Source organism: Artemia sp. Qi Xiang Cuo, chromosome 1 (assembly GCF_049724085.1).
Source record: "Artemia sp. Qi Xiang Cuo chromosome 1, ASM4972408v1, whole genome shotgun sequence".
In the NCBI taxonomy this organism is placed as follows: Eukaryota; Metazoa; Arthropoda; class Branchiopoda; order Anostraca; family Artemiidae; genus Artemia; species Artemia sp. Qi Xiang Cuo.
In genome coordinates, this window is record NC_142794.1 from 29,414,209 (window position 1) to 29,437,390 (window position 23,182).

At 36.0% G+C, this 23,182-nt stretch overlaps 1 protein-coding gene across 4 annotated transcripts in view; it reads left to right on the forward strand.

Moving 5' to 3' along the window:
• LOC148956189 (uncharacterized) overlaps positions 1-23,182 on the forward strand; it is a 79,560-nt gene that overhangs the window by 46,376 nt on the left and 10,002 nt on the right. For 2 of the 4 annotated variants that reach the window (XR_016142568.1, XR_016142540.1), the window contains one exon: positions 8,385-8,522. The exons of the other annotated variants lie outside the window; for them this stretch is intronic. The gene's annotated coding sequence lies outside the window, so the exon portion shown is untranslated. Of the gene's footprint in view, positions 1-8,384; positions 8,523-23,182 lie in introns of those variants that run through there. 4 annotated transcript variants of the gene reach the window in all.

Sequence of the window (23,182 nt, forward strand, 5' to 3'; positions counted from 1 at the left end):
GTGGATAAAGTACTGTTAGAATTAACTAAATACAAAATACTTGGTTGTAACTGTATTTAAGTAATACTTCCAAATAAGTGACTTAAAATGTATTTTTAATTGAATTTTTGAAAAATACTTATTGAGATAATCTAGAAAGTATTATTAGTAGAATAGAGAGAGAAATTTATTTTTATTAAAGACTAATATTCACAAAAAAATCATATCAAACAGACCTACCACGTGAAAATCTTTGTGGCAGGACTCACTATTTTACTGACTTACTACATATATATTGCAAAAAAAAAATGCCATCATATAAATAAATAAACCTCACAGGAACCGTGAACCAATACTTACACAAGATAGAAGACAGAATACAGCCCCCCCCCTCTCACCCATCCTTATTCATTAAGAAATTCTTTAACCTATTTTTAAAAGGGGACACACTCTCAGCCATCCTAGTGCTTTCCAGAAGACTGTTCCACACCAAAACACCCATGTTCCTAAATACAAAACTAGACATAGCAGTGTGTCGTCTCTCGTGTACTAGGTCCGTGGAATTCCTTCTATCATAAGAATTGTACGCAGAATTCAATGATAAAACATCGCAAAAATAATTAGGTGCTAATTTATTTAAACACTGATACACGAAAATACCGGTCTGATAATCCCTCAACTGCCCAACATTTACAATATTAAAATGGCGATAATAATCAATTGCACGTTGACATTTTTCAAAATCACCGAGCAGGCGAGGCGCTTTCTTTTGCACAATTTGTATCCGTTTAAAATTTACAACAAAATTACTAGCCCACACAGAACAACCGTATACAATGTAAGGATTAATAAGTGAATTATATAAAATTTTCAAAACTGAAACAGGAAAAACATGTTTAAATCTACGAATCAGCCCTAAGCCCCGTGCAACTTTCACCAATACAATTTCACTATGTTTTTTCCAATTTAAATTACAATCAATCTGAAAACCAAGATACCTTGTATCAAATATCTGCTTAATATCCGTACCGTTAAAATTAACTAAACTGAAAACATTATTAATAACTCCAGCACGACTAAAAATCATGTAATTAGTTTTACTCGCATTTACTGCTAAGCAACTAAGACTAGTAAAAACATGCAGGTTAAGTAGCCCTTTATTTGCTTTTGAAACAAGCTCACTCAAAGCCTTTCCAGCAATCGTTATAGCTGCGTTATCCGCAAAGGATGTTATGGCGGCATTAGGAATGTAAAACTGTAATGTGTCAACACAAATTAAATATAAAAGCAGACCTAACACAGAACCTTGCGGTACTCCACATAGTACAGGATGAGGTGAACTGACAATATCCCCCACTACTACACGCGTTCGCCTAACATACAAATACGAACAAAACCAATTATTCCAATTTTCTTTTATCCCTAAATGTGGCATCCTATCCAACAGCTCAAAATCAACAGTATCAAAAGCTTTCTTAAAATCACAAAACATAGTTAAAGGAATAGAGCCGCTCTCGAATATGTTATTTATAACATCAAGAAGATGAAGCACTGCATGACTAGTAGAATGACATTTTCGAAATCCAAATTGTGTGTCACACAAAAACCCAAGAGAATTAAGTTAGGTATATAGTTTCTTATGAACAACCATTTCAAATATTTTTGAGAACACAGGCAGAATCAATATAGGTCTCCAGTTTGACATTTCTCTTTTGTCACCACCTTAATGTAAAGGTATAATTTTTGCTTGTTTTAAAGAACGTAGTGCCTCATTTATCACTTGCTAAGTCCCCTTAACATCACCGTTTTTATCACGAAACTTCTCTTAATAATAATGTTTCATTGATGACCTTCTGAGGCAATTCTCATTGTTCCGAATTTTCTTAAATTCTTCAAGGTTTTGTTGCGTTGGAGAATCAAGGTACAACTGATAAAGTCTGTTCCGTTCATTAATTATTTCCAAAATTTTATTCGTCACCCACGGTTTCCTTGGGACATTTTTCTTCTTACGAACAACCTTCAATGGGCCACACTTATCATAAATAGGTGACAATATTTAAAAAAAAGCGTCAAACGCCACCGATGCGTTTTCATTTTCATTCATAATTTCCTCCCAAGAAACTATACTTATCTCTTCTTGAAACTGTTTAAGATTTTCCGGCTTAAGATCCCTAACTGTCGTTTTCTCCATTTTAAAAACCTTTTTTCCATTGTCCCGAATTACACACGCCAAAGGAAGATGGTCAGAACCGGGACATGTGATCACGTCGTCATAACTTTTCGGTAAAGATTCGCCGATAAATAAATATTATCAATAAGGGTAGCCGACTGACTAGTTATCGGTGTCGGTATTTTTGCTACCGGAAAAAAATTGTGCGACAACATAAGTTAATACTTAAATTAAGGAAATTCAAATTAAAATCACAAATAAAAATCCGATCCAATTGAGTCGCCGCTGTTTCGGATTTAAATTTATCAAAATCGAAAAGAAAATCCTCTGGATTAGCACTAGGTGGCCGGTATACTAAACAAGCTAACAACTTTTTCTTCTCCGGAACTTCAATCTCAATAGAAAAAGTTTCAATCTTACCATCAATCCAACAATTTAAATCCTTTACTGTGTATCTTATTTGATCCTTAATTATAAATGCAAATTCACCCCGCATCTTAGAATCTCTTGATTTTGAAACCAGCTGGTACCCTGGAAAAGTATATGACAGGAGATAGCTATCCTGTTTAAGAAAAGATTTGCATATACCCAACATATCAATTTTACCACAACATAAAGTAAGAAGGTTCGAGCACTTCAGAAAAATTCGACGTGATGTGACAGTTCCACTGACCAATTCATAAATCCATATTTGTCACATTAATCACATTACTATTCATAATATCAACATATCTACTAAGCCTCATCAGTCTAACATTAACTTCAGTGGGATCATTTGCCACGCAAGATAGCAATACACCATCAATACAAAATGGATTATTTTCAAGCGCCTTCAAATGTGAAGGGTTAATGCACGAAGTGATTAACATTATTTAACTTCACTGACAACAAATTATTTTATGTTCCTGATTGACTTAGGACAAAACCTATGAATGGAAAACTAATGCTAAACTGCAAAAAAAAAAAAAAATGAAAAGCCAATGATACATAATTAGATTAGATTAGATAAGGGTTTATTCCAAAAACAACACAACACAAAAAAAACAAATGACCTTCCATAAGCTAACGTTTGTTCGGAAGTATTTACCCTCTTAAAATTAACACTTATAATAACATACTAAAGAGAAAGAAAAAAAAAGAAAAAGAAGAAAGAAAGAAGAAGAAAAAATGAAAATCCTACACTCAGCTCCTGGTCGTAATAACCAAATATCAATACTTCACATACTCCAAAACTTCCCGCCGCCATCCCATAAATAATAATAATAAAAAAAAAAATATATAGGAAAAACGGGTTCAATTAAAATGTTAATACAAGCAGGAATAAACTTATGAAGAAATGCTAAACTAATAATATATGCGAAAAATGAAGCACGCATCAGAAGATTTCTTCTAGCGACCAGAGCCTCCGGGGTGAAGAATCGCTAGTTTCATGAACGAAAATTTGACCTTGGTCAGACCATACACACTTGTTCCCAAATTTATCTCTAGTCGCATTTAAAATATCACGCTTCTCGCGCATAAGGTTTTTGCACAAAAAGATCCCGTCTTTAGCAAGTTTAGGCTTAGCTTTTGAACTTTGCAATATCTTTGTTACGGAGCTTCACTATAACTGGCGCCACTCTGTCAGGTCTGCTTGTCGGGTTGTTATTCATGCTCTGTCTATGCACACTAATAATATCGGAGTCGGCAATATTTACAAGGCCCATTTTTTCACGGATCACACTCCGCATGGTACTTTTTATGTCGACCGTAGCTGGCTGCTTGACACCTTGAAACAGAAGCGAGTCCAGTTTCCCCTCTTGTTCGAAATTGTCCAGTTTATTTTCTAAACTACGAATTTTTTCTTCAAGTAAATCAATCTGATGATTGATTCCTATGAGAGATTTTTCCAGAATCAAAAATTTGGGGGTGTATTCCACAGTGATTGCATCACAGATTTCAGAGACAATAGTTACCGTCGGAAATTTACCAACCCCTCGTTCATTTGATTTTTCATGTGCCTTGCGCTGAATATCCTTCCTAATGTTTTCTTTCATTTGAGTGATTTCCTGCTCAGACGCTACCAATTGAGTTCGAAGTCCACTCACATGAGCAGAAGCGCTGCTGGCAGATCCATCCTTATTTGTGCCGCTTTGATTTTTAGCTTTTTTCAATACATCAAATTTCCAGAAAAGAACGAAGTTCTTTGAACGCTTTTTTTACTCCTTTCGTTATTTTCCTGGATGCATCCTCTTTGTTACTTTTGTAATCTACGAATTGGCCCTCTACGATGAGTTGCTGATCTTGTGACCCATAACAGAATACCCGATACTTTTTTGTACCCGTTGCAGACTTCACCGTCTCAATAATCCTGATTGGCCAGAAGGGGTAGCCCACAAATAGTGCTAAAGCTATATCACCTTTCTTGAACTGATTAGATGGAGGATCCATTACGAAACTGAATAAAGTCACTAAACAAAGACTTACACGCAAGGTGTTCTTTTTAATTCCCCTCACTTTCCAATAAACGCCTTCTAGATATCCCAATTAAAGCTTTGAATCGTAGCCACAAGTATTCACAGAATTGAATGAACAGTACGTCTTTACTGGCTGAGTGCTGAGACACGACTGGGTTTTATTTAGGTTATGCTATACTCAGAGAAATATTGCACAAAACAAGACAGGTGAATATCAAAACTATGTGAATTGGCTTCACTGATAGTCCAATATGTTGTTCATTTTCACTCTAAATATTCTTCGGATCTGCCGTCTTCGAATTTATTCCTCTTACAGGTTGAAACGGCGCTTCCAACTAGGAACACACGTTCAACAGAACCAGACGAAACGATTAAAGTGTTATATACACTTTTGAAACCTTGGAGATGATAAAAAACCGAACTAACGTCTTTCCTTTTGTCTTTAATAATCTATGTATAATTTTAAAGAAGATTGAGTGAATTCAGTCTTGGTATTATTTGCAGTCCTTTCTGCTTCTACAAGTCCGATACATTCGATTTCGCTTAAATTTGTGTTTTTTGGCTTGTGCTAGGCCCCTCACTTTTTCTTGATTATTCTGAAACTGTCACCATGAGCACCATCTCCATGGGGAAATAATCAGTCATTGTTGCGTTTTTTACTTTTTAAATCCTCCTAGTCTTGAAACAGGTGTGGCTAGAAGTAGAAATCACAAATTTACTAATGTTTTCGTCCCAGTAAACCATAACTAGAGAAACTAGTGAATCAGCTAGCAGAGCAGCATACCTTATTCTATTATTATTTTTATTATTAGTTTACTCTATTATTATTCTATTATTAGCTATTCTATTACGATTCATAAGGTTTGGACCTCAAGTCCAAACTGGACTTAAGGTCCGGCTTGGACCTTAAGGGTATAGTGCCATCATACTTACTTACTCATTCTTTTTCAACTCTATGAGTATTGACAACACTGTATCTAAACACCCTTTTATATAATGAATTTGTAAATAGATCTATAACCCGATACGTTCGTTTAGAATCTAAGCATTATATTTCTCAGTCACGATTGAATAAGCTCATCGCAAGACTTTTTAGCCTTTCTGTTTCTTGACTCAAGAATTCATTTGACAACATGGCAGAGTTCCAATGTATTTCCTTAGATTCCCAGTGTGTTTCTTGTTGCTTCCTTAGATTTATCTGGTGCCTTTATTGTACCTGGTGGTATTCAGGGTTTAGCTTTTAGCACATGTACCGTTTGTAAAGCTCTTTATAGGGATCACACGTAAAAGTATGCTCAACAGTTTTAGTAACCACTAAGTTGAGGCTGATGGGTGCAACGCAGATTACCAGGAAGATAACGATTTTTGTCTGCGCTTCTTTTTCTTTTAAGCATTCACAGACGCTTACAAGATACTCAGTATTTGCGTAAAATTGTCGTCACAGGAGTCAGATTGATCACATTCTACTGTTATCTTGACAACTTCCTCTTCCTTTATTCTGTACTTGCTTCAGGAGTCACATTTGCAGTGTCACCAGGCTATGCATATGCTCTGAAGGCCTTGAGGAAATCGCTTCTATTGTCTTCTTATTTTTACTATCTTTATGCAACACATGCTATATTCTTTATTTATGTTATCCATGTCAAATTATGGAACATAGTATTTTGCCGCTTTTTTTCCTTACATAAGGGTTTTTCAGGGAAAATTTTCATTTCAGAAAAGTAGTGTTTTAGCAATTCACAGCGAACAGCCGAACTTGAATCTTGACCATCATGGGCTATAGAATTACCTTTCGTTCCTGATAATAGTTGGCTTAAGTGGAAAAGCGTATAATTATTACAGAGCATGTACGTAGAGGTCTTGTGCTTAAGCTAATCTATATTTAAAAGCATGAGGAAGTGGCTAACTTAAGGATTCTCTTTTTAGCACACGCTTGTAGATTGTTCGCTAATAGCTGAAGCTTTTCCTTCCTTAAATATATTAATTTTGAAATATTTTCCGTTAAGAATTGCCGGAACTGAAATTTCCGCCATTGTTCTGTTTCGTAATTCCCTTCCAAAACCTCTTGAAACCCATTCTGAAGTGGCCCGCAAGGACGTGCCATCTACTGGTCTAATTGTAATTTGGTATGTTCAGTCAGGATGGTAATTGGCGCTGAATACCAAATAATTTTGTATTCTAAGTACAGGTAAAGGTAATTAAATAAGTGTTTCCAATGCTCTAACCATAAGTGCATTTAAACATGTATTTGAGATGCATGAAAAGCCTTTAAAAATAAATTAGATATTTCAAATACCTGTATTTAAATACTGCTCCATCACTACATGGGGCAGAAACAGTTGGTTCTATAAGATCACCATTTCTGTAAAAAACATACATGTCCCAAGGGCATAACCTACAACCCTAACCGTGAAGGCCGGGGGGGGGGGAGTCTTCATCCTCAAAGATATAATTTCCGAACCTTTCAATTACGCTGAACAAATTGGCTATGCTCAGAATTTTGATTGGTTGTGTTTGGGGAAATGATGGGCGTGCTGGGGGGCTATTTGCCCTTTAATCACTTTCGACTATTAAAAAGTGCTCTAGCCCTCTGAATTTCCAATCGAATGATCCCCTTTCGAAGTTTTGAATAAAAAATAATAATAATGCATTTTGCTAACTTCGTTCTTTGCTTAAGCAGCGCTATTGCGCTGCCCATGATTAGCCTCTGGATTTGTTTCTATTCTTTTGGCAAATTATGCGGCACTGTCAATTAAACGTTTGATGTTTACTCCAGATATTCTTATAAATTGCTTTTTTGTACCTTCAAGTATCTTAATTGCGTTGATGACCTTAATATTCTTATGACGTATTTAGTTTTCTTTCGAAACGATAGTTGGCTTTGGGAACCAACTAAGTCTTATTGTATAAGTTTTTACTGACTTAAGCGTGGTCAAATTCTACGAGTTTGTTTTTCTTATCTTCCAAGTTTAAAGCTACCACAAAGCACAATTGATAAATAAATCAAACCTAAAACGAACTGAAATCATAGGCGGCGCGATAGCGCTGCCTAAGTAAAGAACGATGTGGGCACAATGTATTTTTTTCTTCTTCTCCATAACCTGGCACTCTGTATCGAAGGAGTTGTCGTAGAAACTTCGAAAAGGGCTTATTCGATTTGAAATTGGAATGGCTAGTGCCCTTTTTAGTAGTCGAAAGTGATTTAATTCTCCTTTTTTTGTTGCTTATTTATTTATTTTTGTCCCCTCCCACCCCCTGTTTCTTGACCTGTTTTTATCTTTTCAACTTTTATATTGATGTAGAATTCAAATTCGGCAACGATGTTGTAATAGAAATTTTAAAAATAAAATTGTATTATATTCAACTCTATCTATGTAGTAGGCTTGTATATATTGATTCTTGTTTCAAGTAACAACCTCCAGCGACCTTTACTAAACCTTTACTAAACTTTATGCGTGAAAATGGAGGGCTCCACAGGGAAAAAAACGTTGACGGGTACCAATGATTTTTAATCAACAGTCGCGGAGTTTATGGCATCTTTGTTGGTTTGTAATAGGTGCCACATTTTTGGGGGTCGAAGATTGTGACGGCGTTGTTCTTCTAACGGCTAAATTCTGATATACACGGTAACATATATATTTTTATCACTGCAATGGCGTAGCAGAGGTATTGATCAAAATATAGGCTTTATTTTCATTATTCTTTGGCTGAAAATCATTGTCCTTTTATTTCCTTTTTTTATATTGTTTTTTTCGTACGTTTTGAGTCTTTTCTTACAGGAAGTTTTGAACTCCTGTAAGTTGGATTCACCCTCCACAACTCAGAAAGCCCAGCTGTTATATTTGAAAGTTCATAGCAGTGTGTATCTTTCCTTGGAATTTGTTGCTTCTTTCATGTTGTTACTGCTAGTTTTGACAGAAAAACCTGCATTTTTTGAGGTATTTATTTTCGTGTATTTTTTTCTTTTTTAAGGTTTTTGAATTTTTGTAAGCCCTTGTTAAAATTTATACAAATATTTTTGAAATTACCAGTTTTTTGCTCTTTAAGCAATTTAATGTCTTTTGATACTGCTAACTTTTCAAAGATATTTGATTTGTCAATAAAGTCCGATTTCGAACAACAATATGTACAAAGCTTGAAACTTTTGGTTTTCTTTGTTAAGAGTTTTTGAATTGTTGTAATCCCTTGTCGAAACTGAAAATTATAATTTGTAACAATTGCAAGTTTTCGTTTTTTGGGTCTTCCTACTGACTTTATATAAATGGTTGCATTCTGTGAGCTTAGTCACTTGGCGAGTCGATTTTATGTAAAAAAAAAATCAATCTAATTTTAAATTTTCCGGTATTATTCTAGTTAAAATTAAAAAATTAAAATTATTACTCTGGCGCGTAAATATTTTTGCAGTTTACATAGTAACTTTAACGATTCTGAACTGAACTTGAAAAAATTTTCAACTTTTTTTTTCTCTTAAAAAGACATTGTGTATAATCAGAGACAACGCTATAGCGTTGCCTATATTAAAGGCCAATACGGCTCCAATGTTATATTATTTATTACTTATTATTTTTTTTCCACAGAGACACTTAAAATAGAAGGGATCGTCGTAGAAATTGTAAAGGGGGCTCATTCGATTGAAAATCAAGAGTTCTAGTGCCCTTTTTAAGGGTCAAAAGCTATTGAAAGGCAAGTATCACCCCTTCCACGCCCACCAGTTCTCTAAACACATCCAATTTAAATTCTGAGATAGCCATTTTGTTCAGCGTATTTGATTTCCATATAGAAATTATATTTTTTGAGGAGGACACTCCCCCACAGCCCCCAGCGCAAGGGTTGTAAATTGTGCCCTGGGAGCATATAAGGCTTTTATATAAATTTTTGTCGTAGAAACTTCAAAAAGGACTCATTTGATTGGAAAAAAAGGGCTAGTGCCCTTTTTAATAGTCGAAGGTGATTGGAGGAAAACTAACCCTCCTCTCACGGCCACCTTCTCCCCAAATATATCCAATCAAAATTTTTAGATAGCCATTTTGTTCAACGTCGAGGAATATTCAGGAAATTAGGTATTTGGAGATAACACCCCCCCACGGTCCTCAGAGCAAGGGTTGAAAGTTATGCCCTGGGGGCATGTAAGGTTTTGTATAGAAAGTTTTGTCGTAGAAACTTCAGAAAGAGCTCATTCGATTGGAAATTTAAATGGCTAGTTCCCTTTTTAATAGTCGAAAGTGATTGGAAGGCAAGTGACACCCCTTCCACGCCCACCATTTCCCCAAACACATCCAATCGAAATTTTGATAGAACCATTTTTTTCAACGTAGTTGAAAGTTCTGGAAATTATATGTTTGAGCAGGACACTCCCCTCATAGTCTTCAGGGGCAAGGGTTATAAGTTATGTCCTGGGGGTATATTTGGTTCTTATGTAAGGAATGCTCGTATAAACTTCAGAGAGGGCTCATTTGATTGGAAAATGAAACTTCTAGTTCACTTCTGAAGCGTCAAAACATATTGGAGGGTTATCAGCCCCCCCCCCCCCCGAACCTTTTTTCACAAATGCATCCAATAAAAATTTTGATATTGTTATTTTGTTACAAATAGTTCAAATATCATATAACAAAAATTCTGGTGTCGACACAGCCCCCTAGGGCCAGGGGCAGGCGTTGTAAGTTATGCCCGGGGGGCCCATATGGGTCTTATGGAAGGGATGCTCGTATTAACTTCAAAGAGGACTCATTTGATCGGAAATTGAAAGTTCTACTTTACTTTTTAAGATTCGAAAGAGATTGGAGGGCACCTAGCCCCTCTCCCCCCTCCACACCCTTTTTTCCTGAAACCCATCCGATAAGAACTTTAGATAGCTTTAAAAAAATAGTTCAAAGAACATATAACGAAAACTCCGGGGTCGACACAGCCCCCCAGGGCCCGAGGGCAGGTGTTGTAAGTTATGCCCTAGGGGAATATATGGTTCTTATTGAAGGGATACTCATAAAAACTTCAGAGATGACTCATTTGATTGGAAAATGAAAGTTCTAGTTCCGTTTTTTTTAGTCAAAAGAGATTGGAAGGCAAATAGCCCCCCTTCACGCCTCTTTTTCCCCAAATGCATCCAATAAAAGTTTTTAGATAACCATTAATTTAAAAATTGCGCAAAAGTCAGATAACAAAACTAAGGTGTTGTCAAACCCCCCAGGGTTTGGGGCAGGCGTTGTAAGTTATGCCCTGGGGTATATATGGTTCTTATGAAAGGGGTGCTCGTATAAACTTCAGAGAGGGCTTATTTGATTGAAAATTGAAAGTTTGAGCTCACTTTTTAATAGTCAAAATAGATCGGAGGGTAGCTAGCCCCCCCCCCCCACGCCTTCTTTTTCAAAATCCATCTGATGAAAATTTTTGAGATGGACATTTTGTTAAAAATAGTTCAAAGGTCGGATAAGAAAAAAAAAAGCTTCAATACAACCCCCAGGGCCTAGGGCAAGGCGTTCTAAGTTATGCCCGGAGGGCATGTATGGTTTTTATAAAAGGGGTGCTCGTATAAACTTTATAGAGAGCTCATTTGATTTGAAATTTAAAGTTCTAGTTCACTTTTTGAGAGTCAAGAGAGGTCGGGTCAACTAGCCCCCCCCCCCCACGCTCTTTTTTCCCCAATCACATCCGCTACATATTTTGAGATAACCAGTTTTATGGAAATTGTTCAACAATTAGATAACAGAGACTCCCCCCAGGGCCCGGGAGAAAGTCGTTTCAAGTGTTGTCCTGGGGGTATATATGGTTCTTATGAAAGGGATGCTCGTATAAACCTTAGAGAGATTAAATTAATTTTTGTTCGTTTTTGATTGCATAAAGTTGAGAGCGTGAAACTACCACAAGTCAGCATTGATAAATAAATGAAACCCAAAACGAACAGAAATTACAATAATTAACCGAATCAAACTCAAAACGAGCAGAAATTAGCATAAGTAGGGCGCAAAACCCCTATGCCTGCCCAAGGCCAGAACAAAATTTGCATTTTACTGAAAAAATATAATATTTTTACTTTTATAGCTTTAATAAATCAAAAATATTAACATTTTGATTACTAAATATCACTATATGTATATTACACTGACAATGCACATTCATTTGTATTTTTTCAGTAAAGTGCAAATTTTGTTCTGGCCTTGGGAAGGCATAGGGGTTTTGCGCCCTACTTATGTGAATTTATGCTCGTTTTGAGTTTGACTCGGTTAATTATTGTAATTTCTGTTTGTTTTGGGTTTCATTCATTTGTCAATGCTGATTTGTGGTAGTTTCACGCTTGGTAGATTATTTGATTTTATTTTTGCTATTTTTTTGTTTAATGGAGTTCTTTACTTTTCTTTGAAAAACTTATTTTTTGGAAAAAGTTTTTGAAATTAATTTCTGTTCGTTTTATATTGGAATAGTCTTTGCAGGGAAAAAGAAAATAATAATTTAAATCTTTTTCGTTTTTTAAGACTTTATAGTTTGACCTGCAAAATTTTGATTGGATGAGTTTTGGAAAATGGTGGTTGTGAGTGGGGCATTAGTCGCTATCCAATCACTTTCAACTATTAAAAATACACTAGCCATTTCAATTTCCAATTGAATGAGCCTTTTTGAAGTTTCTACGACAACGCTTTCAATAAAAACTTTAAATGACCCAGGGCATAACTTACAACCCTCGACCTGAGGGCCGTAGGGGGGGGGGGGTTGTCATCCTTAAAGACCTAATTTCCTAAACTTTCAACTAAGTTGAGTAAAATGGCTATCTAAAAATTTGAATTGGATGTGTTTGGGGAAAAGGTGGGCGTGAGAGGGGGGTTAGTTGCCCTCAAATCACTTTCGACTATTAAAAAGGGTACCACACCTTTGAGTTTCAAATCGAATGAGCCCTTTTTCAAGTTTCTACGACAAAGATTTCAATAAAAGCTTATATGCCTCCAGGTTATAACTTATAATCCTTGCCCTTAGGGTTGCGGGGGAGTGTCCTCCTCAAAAGCATAATTTCTATCTGGAAATCAACTACGCTGAACAAAATGGCCATCTCAAAATTTTGATTGGATTTGTTTGGGGAAAAGGTGGGCGTGAGAGGGGGGTTAGTTGCCCTTCAATCACTTTCGACTATTTAAAAGGGTACTGTCCTTTTAAATTTCAAATCGAATGAGCCCTTTTTCAAGTTTCTACGACAAAGATTTATTTCCTATTTGGAAATCAACTACGCTGTACAAAATGGCTATCTCAAAATTATGATTGGATGTGTTTGGGGGAATGATGAGTGCGGGGGGGGGGGGCTAGTTGCCCTCCAATCACTTTCGACTATTAAAAAGGGCACTAGAACTCTCAGTTTCAAATCGAAACTGAGAGTTCTATTGCCCTTTTTAATAGTGGGACTTTTAAAAGGGCACTAGAACTCTCAGTTTCAAATCGAAACTGAGAGTTCTATTGCCCTTTTTAATAGTCGAAAGTGATTGGAGGGCAACTAGTCCCCCCCCCCACGCTCATCATTTCCCCAAACACATCCAATCAGTATTTTTAAATAGCCATTTTGTACAGCGTAGTTGATTTCCAGATAGGAAATATATTTTAGAGGAGGACACTCCCCCACAACCCTCAGGGCAAGGATTATAAGTTATGCCCTGGAGGCATAAAAGGGTTTTATTGAAATGTTTTAGGATGACAACCCCCTACAGCCCTCAGGACAAGGGTTTTAAGTTATGCCCAGGGGGCATATAAGGCTATTATAGAAGACGCTGTCGTAGAAACTTCAAAAAGGGCTCATTCAATGGGAAATTCAAAGGGCTAGTGCCCTTTTTAACAGTCAAAAGTAATTTGAGGGCAACTAACCCTCCTCTTACGCCCAACTCTTCCCCAACCACATAGAATCAAAAATTTTACATAGTAATTTTGTTCAACGTAGTTGAAAGTTATGAAAATTAGGTCTTTAAGGATGACAACCCCTCCCCCTCACTGCCCTAAGGCAAGGGTTGTAAGTTATGCCATGGGGGCACATAAGGTTCTTATAGAAAGCGGTGTTGTAGAAAATTCAAAAAGAGGTCATTCGATTGGAAAATGAAAGGGCTCGTGTCCTTTTTAATAGTCGAAAGTAATTGAAGCGCAACCTCTCACATCCACCTTTTTCCAAACACATCCAAACAAAATTTTAAGATGGTAATTTTGTTCAACGTAGTTGAAAGCTCTGGAAACTAGGCCTTTGAGGATGACAACCCCCCACAGCCCTCATTGCAACCGTTATAAATTATGTCCTGAGTGCAAATAAGGTTTTCATAGGAAGTGTTGTCGAAGAACCTTCAAAAAGGGCTCATTCGATAGGAAATTGAAATGACTGGTGCCCCTTTTAATAGTTGAAAGGGATTGAACGGCAACCAACCCCCCTCTCAAGCACACCTTTTCTCCAAACACATCCAAGCAAAATTTTAAGATTGCCATTTTGTTCAACGTAGTTAAAAGTTCTGGAAACTAGGTCATTAAGGATGACAACCCAACCAAAGCCCTCAGGGCAAAGGGTTGTAAGTTATGCCCTGGGGGCATATAAGGTTTTTATTGAAAGCGTTGTCGTAGAAACTTCAAAAGGGCTCATTTGATTGGAAATTGAAAGGGCTAGTGCCTTTTTTAATATTAGAAAGTGATTAGAGAGCGACTAACGCCCCTCTCACGCCCACCATTTTCCCAAACACATCCAATCAAAACTTTGATATAGCCATTTTATTTAATGTAGTTGAAAGTTCTGGAAGTTATGTCATAGAGGATGACAACCACCCTCACAGTCCTTAGGGTAAGGATTGTCATTTATGCCCCGGGGGCCTACAAGGTGTTTATAGAAAGCGTTGTCGTAGAAACTCTAAAAGGGTTCATTCAAATGGAAATCGAAAGGCCTAGTGCTCTTTTTAATAGTCAAAAGTGATTGTTTAGACCAGGGCACTTCGTATCGAAGGAGTTTGATTGAAAATAGAAAGGGCTGATGCCCTTTTGAATAGTCGAAATTGAGTATAGGGCAGCTAATCCCCATCCCACGCCCACCCTCCCACTTGCCTTTATGTTTGAAAACTAAATGTTGGCTTAAGATTTAATCATATTGCACTGTGCTAATGCTAATTCCCAATAAGGCATTTCAGCAGTATCTGAAGAACGACGAAGGGTATTATGTTCAAACATTCGGGGCTACTCCTGCTCTTAAAATTTAACCAAGTCAAAATAGCGCAAGTGTATCCAAGCTATCAAAGAAAGTAGGCAGATTTTTTTGCGAATGGTATAAAATTTTCTATTTCAGGTCAACTAGAGGAGGTATGAAACGAAATTAAACACTACTATTTGTGTCCAGATTTTTAAATGGGTGTACGTTGCTAAAAATTGCTGAAAATTTTTCTCCAGCATTCAGATAACAGGCCAAACTATAAGGCCTTAAAAAAACAAAAAGATTTAAAGTATTATTTTCTTTTTCCCTGAAAAGAGTATGTCAATGTAAAACGAACAGAAATTAATTAAAAAAAAAAGAATTCTACAAAATAAGTCTTATAAAAAAAAGTGAAGAACTCCATTAAACAGAAAATGAGCAAAAATAAAATTAAATAATCTACCAAGCGTGAAACTACCACAAATCAGCATCGATAAATAAATGAAACCAAAAACGAACAGGAATTACAATAAATAATCGATTCAAACTCAAAACGAGTAGAAATTAACATAAGTTGGGCTCAAAACCCTTATGCCTTCCCAAGGCCAGCACAGAATTACTGAAAAAAAAAATGAATGTGCATTGTCTGTTACTGATATACTGATATTTAGTAATCAAAATGTTAATATTATTGGATTTATTAAAGTTGTAAAAGTAAAAACATTTATATTTAAATAAGAGCTTTACAAGAACAACCTGAGCATTGAAAGAAAAACTCAACCCTATCAATTGGTGTCAGTTCCAGAAAATTTACGATTGGGGTTGGAAATTGGTTGTTTTTTTACATATTTCTTTGAAAATACCGGGTCAGCGTCACGAGTGGCCACTTTTCAGGTGGGCAAGCCTGTATTATATCAATTGCGCCACATGCAATTTACATTAACTGCCATTCTCATAGACTCAACCTTGTTTTGGGCGATTCCATTCAAGACTTGAGATTAATGACATCTTTTTTCGCCACTTTTCCTGAGCTGCACTGTTTTGTTGCGAATAGCAGTACACATTACCAACTGTTTGTTAATGTTCAGAAAGCCACTGGCATAACTATTCTTCCGCTGGAGTAATCATCTACTACAAGATGGGCATGGACATACTGGAAAAGATCGGTAATGGGAGTTTTGAGAGATCAAATGTTGATATTTAGTGAAAAGGCTCCTAGGAAATTGTTGGATATCAATACTATGGTTAGAAAACATATTTAAAGATCTAAAATTATTACATAAAGTCAACCTATATTAAATACATACTTAGAAAATATTTTTAGAAAAATAAGACCTTGTCGGTTCTCAGTGTTACAATAAAACTGTAATAAAACTTAAGTTCTCTCTGTATTCATTAAACACTTTTAAATTACTTCTTAACACTATTAGTCGATTTTGGGAGAGGCCTGTGCTAACCATTGTGAAGAAATATTGCTCTTCAACAACCGTGTGCCGACCAATTTAGAGGACCCACAGAAGTTGCTTAGCCCCCCCCCCTTAGTTCCGAATGAAATAACGCCACTGTTTGTCATCCCCAAAGCTTTAATTTCCAGACATTTCAACTACGTTGAACAGAATAGCTATCTCAAAATTATGATTGGTTGCGTTCGGGGAAATGGTGGGTATGAGAGGGGGGCTAGTTGCTCTTCAATCGCTTTCGACTATTAAAAAGGACACTAGCCCTTTCAATTTCCAATGGAATGAGCTCTTTTAAAAGTTACCACGAAAATGCTTTCTATAAAATCCTTATATGCCCTCGGGGTATAACTTACAGCCCTTACTCTGAAGTCTGTGGGGGGAGTATCATCCTCAAAGTCATAAATTCTGTACCTTTCAACTACGTTGAGCAAAATGGCTATCTCAAAATTTTGATTGCATGTGTTTGGGGAAATGGTGGGCGTGAAAGGGGCGTTAGTTACCCCCCAATCACTTTTGACTATTAAAAAGGCCACTAGCCCTCTCAATTTCCAATCCAATGAGCCCTTTTTGAAGTTTCTATGGCAACGCCTTCGATACGAAGTACCCTGGCGAAAAAAAAAAAAAATAATAATAATACATTGTGCCAACATCTTTCTTTACTTAGGCATCGCTATTGCTGTGCCTATCAAACGGTTCGTGGTAACGAACTGTAAGTAAGGAGCGACCCGGCTCAATTGTAACCGATACTCTAAAAAACGGAATTTTGGTACCAATAGATACATCAAAAGAATCAGATTTTAATTGTGATTTCAAATATGTAAGTTTCACCAAGTTTGATCTTACCCGTCAAAAGTTACGCGCCTGAGAAAATTTGGCTGATTTTCGAAAAAAAGGGGAAAGACCCCCTAAAAGTTATAGAACCTTAATGAAATTCACACCATCATATTCAGCGTATCAGAGAATCCTACTGTAGAGGTTTCAAGCTCCTATCTACAGAAATGTGGAATTTCGCATTTTTTGCCAGAAGAAAGATAAACACAAATAAACACGGGTGCGTGTTTATTTGTTTGTTTTTTTTTTGTTTTTTTTTCCAGGGGTAATGGTATTGACCCAGTAGTCCTAGAATATCGTAAGAGGGCTCATTGGAACGGAAATTAAAAGTTTTAGTGCCCTTTTTAAGTGACCAAAAAAAATGGAGGGCAACTAGGCCCCTCCCACGCTCATTTTTTCCCAAAGTCACCCAATTAAAATTTTGAGATAGCCATTTTGTTCAGCATAGTCGAAAATCTAATAAATATGTCTTTTACGATGGCTTAATCCCCCAGAGTTCCCAGGGGAAGGGCTGCAAGTTATGAACTTTGCCCATTGCTTACATATTGTATTGGTTATTGGGAAGTATACAGACATTTTCAGGAAGAATTTTTTTTCTGGTGGGGGGGGGATGGAGGAGGGGATTACTCGGGAGAATTTTTCCGTGGAGGATGTTTCTTCGGGGTAAGGGACATTTCTATGAAGGGGGCGCCGTATTTCCAAGCATTATTTAAAAAACGATCAGAAATTAAATTTAAAAAAACAAGTTTTTTCAACTGAAAGTAAGAGCAACATTAAAACCTAAAATAAACAGAAATTATTACGTATATGAGGGGGTTCTCCCCCAAGTCAATACCGCTCTTTACGCTACAGTTTTTTTAGTGCTTTCAAAAGAGCTATCTACTCTAATTAAACGGCCTTTGTGATTCAGGGGTTTGTGAATTAAACCTTTTTTTAACTTTTAACGTAAAGAGCGGGGTATTGACTAAGGGGAGAAACCCATCATATACGTAATAACATATACGTAATAAAAAAAAAACAAAAAAAAAACAAGCGATACAGCTCAATAGTAAGCCAAACTTTTAAAAACGGAACTTTGATTTCAATAAATGTATCAAAAGAATGGGCTTATAATGCTGATTCTAAATATATGAATTTTATTAAGTTTAGTATTACTCATCAAAGGCTACGAGCCTGATAAAATTTACCTGATTTTTTAAAGAGGGGGGAAATATCCCTAAAAGTGAAAGAATTTTAATAAAAATCACACCGTCAGATTCAGCGTATCAGAAAACCCTATAACATAGGTTTCAAGCTCATATCTGCAAAAATCTGAAACTTTGTATTTTTTGCCAGAAGAAAAATATACGAATATAGAAGTTCGTTACGTAAGTTAATTCGTAAATTACGTCAGAACCAAATTTAGAGACAGCCATTTAGCAAAAGAAAAGTAAATTTTTTATGCAAATTTTGTTTACTTATTCAATGACGGCGAGCCAAAATAAAAGGTGCATTAACTAAAAAACGATCAGAAATTAAATAAAAATAACTAATTTGTTAAACTGAAAGTAAGGATCGATATTAAAACTTAAAACGAGCAGAAATTATTTCGTATAAGAAAGGGGCTGTCCCCTCCTCAACGCCTCGCTCTTTACGCTAAAGTTTGACTCTGTCTCACAACTTTATTTTTTAAAACAATAAAAAACTTTAGCATAAAGAGCGAGGCGTTGAGAAGGGGACAGCCCCTTTCATATACGAAATAATTTCTGCTCGTTTTAAGTTTTAATGTGGCTCCTTACTTTCAGTTTAAAAAACTTGTTTTTTTTTAATGATAAATAAAACCCATCTTTCTATTCAGTCTACCTAAGCATTGTCTACGTCTACTTGTATACAATACTGAAAAGATATAAAAAAAGAGATTAAAAATGTTTTGCTCATTTTCTTTTCCTATTCTTTCCAATTTATATTCTGTCTGTATCTGTCCTCCTCTTTTCTCGTGTTTTTTTTTAATATTTTTTTTTATTTTTCTAGCCTGGAAGATTGTAATGCAGCTTTTGCACAGGCTCATGCTAAATTTTTTGCGCGGAAATCTGTTTTAGAGGCGAAAAAAATCGAAATTCCGACAAATGGAGTCGGATATTCATATGAAAGAATATTTGGTCCCTATCTGGGAGAAAACATTACAAAAGTTATCGTGGAAGACCCTTATATAAGGGCACAACACCAGATAGGTCTTTGAGATTGTATTTTTTGTATTGAACTCTGAAATTCTTTTTTTCAAGGTTCAAGGTTTAATTTTAAAATATCTGTACAAAATAGACATAAATACAGGGTAAACGCCGGAGACACAAGATCGAATGACAAAAACCCGGTACATTAATCGGAATAAACCTATTTGACAACAAAAAAATAAATAAGAGTTATTCCATTACTCATCAATACCCGGGCACCCCCCCCAAAACCCCCCCTATACCGGGAAAAGAGCAACCGAAAAAACCTATAAAAAAAAAACAAAAAAAAAACAACGGGCGAAAAAGGGTAACCGATGACCGGCAACACACAGGGCAAAACACCCAACAAAACAAAATTATAAAATGTACCCAGATTTTCAATATATTAATAATTCTTAAAATTATTTATAAAGATAGAATGAAGTTGCTTTTTTATATTTGGAAGAGATTTGCTGCAATCAATAAATGGTAGATGAAGACACCATGAACCCGTGATTGAAAATAATGGCGAGAACCGTGATCCCTCTGTGCTTCATTTTAGGTGCTGAATGTTCCATTTATGTTGGGTTTCATAAGAATGGGCATGTTGCACAGGGAAAAAATAATTTGAACGAAAGCACGTAGGTAGTTCCGACCAGTCATATTTTACCTTAAATAAGAAAGAATTGAGGCTGAATATCTGTGAAACAGGCAAAATATTAGTTACAAGATATAGAGTTTCAGTTTTACTCTTATTAGGATAGGAAGACGGTGATGGTAAATAATTCTTTAAAATTAGAAGAGTCCGGTTTTGAAGAATTTGTATCGGTTTCACATGACATCTGAATGTTGCCAAATATATCAGAGGACATTACGTAAGATAGGAATGAACCAACGCAAAATAAATTAGACGTAGGATTTCATATGGAAAAATGCTGAAACACTTCGCATTATACCAACCCCCTGAGCAACTTTAACCCGTAATCTATTACAATGTTCTTTATATGACAGATTTTCATCAATAATAACACCCAGATACTAGAACAAAGTTATCCTTTGAATTTTGATATTTGTAGTATGATCAAATATTGTCGAAATTCCTTGGGAATTCTTCCCGATTCTACTATAATTGTAAATTTGGTTTTTGATGCATTAAGTGACAAACGATTAGCTCTTAGCCATACAAGATGCGGTGAAAATACGATTTGTAGCTTCTCATTGAGATTTTCTTCCGAATATCCAGTAAGTGATGATCCGGTATCATCAGCGAAAAGAACATTCAGACCAAGGTTTTCTGTCGCTGATGGAAGGTCATTTATATATATTATAAAAAGCAGTGGTCCCAGGATTGAATCTTGCGGGACACCAATATTTGACAACAGACATGGATCCGAAACTGTGCCGTTGATCATAGTCACTTGGGAGCGACGACTTAGGTAAGATGCGATAAAATCATGCTCTGGTCCTCGTATCCCACCGTGGTTTAATTTATACAACAATATTTCATGGATTAACAAATAGAAGGCCTTCTCAAGGTTCAAAAATATACTCACCGGGAACCATTTTTTGTCCAGACACTTGTGAATAAATTGTACCATAGTTAATATAGTATCCTGCGTACTATGCTCTTTTCTAAATCCATATTGAGTTTTTGAAAAATAATCTTTTGAACAGAGAAAATTATACATTCGATTATAAAAACATCGCTCCATTACTTTAGAAAAACCCGAAAGAATAGAAATGGGTCTATAATTTGAGCAATTAGTCCGGTCACCACTTTTGTATAGTGGTAACACTTTCGCTTTTTTAAAAGAATCCGGAAAAGTTCCCGATCTAAATGACAGATTTATTAAATGACACATAACTTTATTAATACTAGGTAAAATGGCTTTAACAATATTGGTCGACAACTCATCAATCCCCGGGGAATTTCAATTATTTAAAAGCTTAACAACCTTAGCATGCTCTTCTTGTGTTACCGGAGCTAAAAACATAGAATTCTCAGAAGGACTTCCTAGGTACTTAGGATAATTACATTGCCCATGGGACATATTATGTTGGAGCTTATTAGCTATTGACTGCCCGATTGACACGAAATGAAAATTTATGTAATTTGCCATTTCTAGTTCCCTTTCAATTGTATTACCATGGGCACCCCGTATTTTTGATGGTGAAGAAGACGTCCGCGATTGATTTAAACATGAGTTGATTAGTTTCCAAGTTTTCTTTGGGGACTTACATACTTCATTAAAAAAATCGAAATAAAATTTCATTTTAGCATTGCGTAATATTTTTGAAAGTAGGTTTTTATAATTTTTGAAGGTTCTTCTATTTTCTTCACTTTCAAAAGATATTAAAGTCTTATAGAGATTGTTTTTATGTTTTATTGATGTCAAAAGGGCTGGCGATATCCATGGTTGGATGGGTTGATTATATTTCCGTTTTCTTTTTTTTTACTCTTGGGCACGACTCATCAAGTACAGTATGAAATCCCTCTAAAAAATAATTCGTCGCAGAGTTTATTTCATCAGCATCAAATACAGGAGACCAATCAGTTAAATTAAGTTTATCGTTTAAACGTACTAGATTTTTTTTATTAATAATCCGGGTTGTTGTTTCTGGTTATTTTAATTTATCAACATGGTATCTCACATTATAAATTAACAAAAAATGATTAGAGAAATTCGTCAGAACAAACTTTGAAGACGTGACTGGTGCAGCTCAGAATATGTTGTCCATCAGAGTTGCACTAGTCGATGCAACACGCGTTGGAATTGTACACGAAGGAATTAGTGAATTCGATGACATTAATGTAATAAATTCTGTTGTATGGGCATTTTCTTTAAATTCCAATAGATTTATATTAAAATTTCCCATAACCACAACATACTTATCATCCAAAGATGCTAGTAAAGACTCCAGAGATTGCCAAAAAAGTGGTATTGGGGCCGACGGGGGCTTATACATAACACAAACTTGAATTTTTTTAGTCCCAAGCCGACATTCAACCGCCAGTATTTCACACACTTTTTCAACATTATATTTTTCCAGTTCAGGCAGTCGCTCAAACTGCGCTCCATCATTCAAAAATAACCCAAGGCCACCTTTTTCATGGACTAGTCGATTCTTATCAACGAATAGATTTTCACATTATAATGTGTCTTATCATTAATAAATGTTTCACAAATCCCCAAAATGTCAATTTGATTTGCTGGCAATAAATTTGTTAGTTCATCAATAGAACTCATGAGTCCTTGTACATTCACAAACCCCATTCGCAATGAATTTTCTTCAAGTCTGTTTATTTCATCAGGAGAAACGTAGGCTACGATGACGGTTTTATTTTAGAAAAAGTGTTATTTTCTCTTTGACCGAATACATGAAAAGTTTCAGAAAGTAAAGATAGGTTAAGGGGTTTCCCCTCCAAATCCACCAGTCTATCGGCCCCCCCCCCCGCCCCCGCAAACTTTAAAGTAAACTAAGTAATATTCGAAAGATCCCACCCCGCGCCAGTAAGCCCGCGTGATAAGGAGCCCGTACCACTGCCGCTGCAAGAAAACCTAATATGCTTATCATCCTTCAAGAAGATCCAAGTTGAGAAGGTATAAGTAGAACAGAAATAACTGGGGTAGAAATAATCAAAATAAACTTGAACCGAGCTAGCCTAAATAACACATAAAAATTAAAAATCAACATATCTCAAACACAAAAACGAAACAATTATCAATCTAGAGCGGGATTGATCTAACATCATACACTAGTCGCCGTTAATATTTCTTATGCTTTTGCCCACTGCGACTCAGAATCCGATTTATACTCTAGCCAGAGTTTAGCCCCTTTTTGTTTCACTCGTGTGAGTTGAGCGGATCCATTCTCACGCATTTCCTTACCCTTAGATAGTAACTCGTTTCTAATAGAGTTTAATTTGGGTGGCAAGTCCGTACAAATCCGGACCCCAGTTCCTTTCAGCTTTG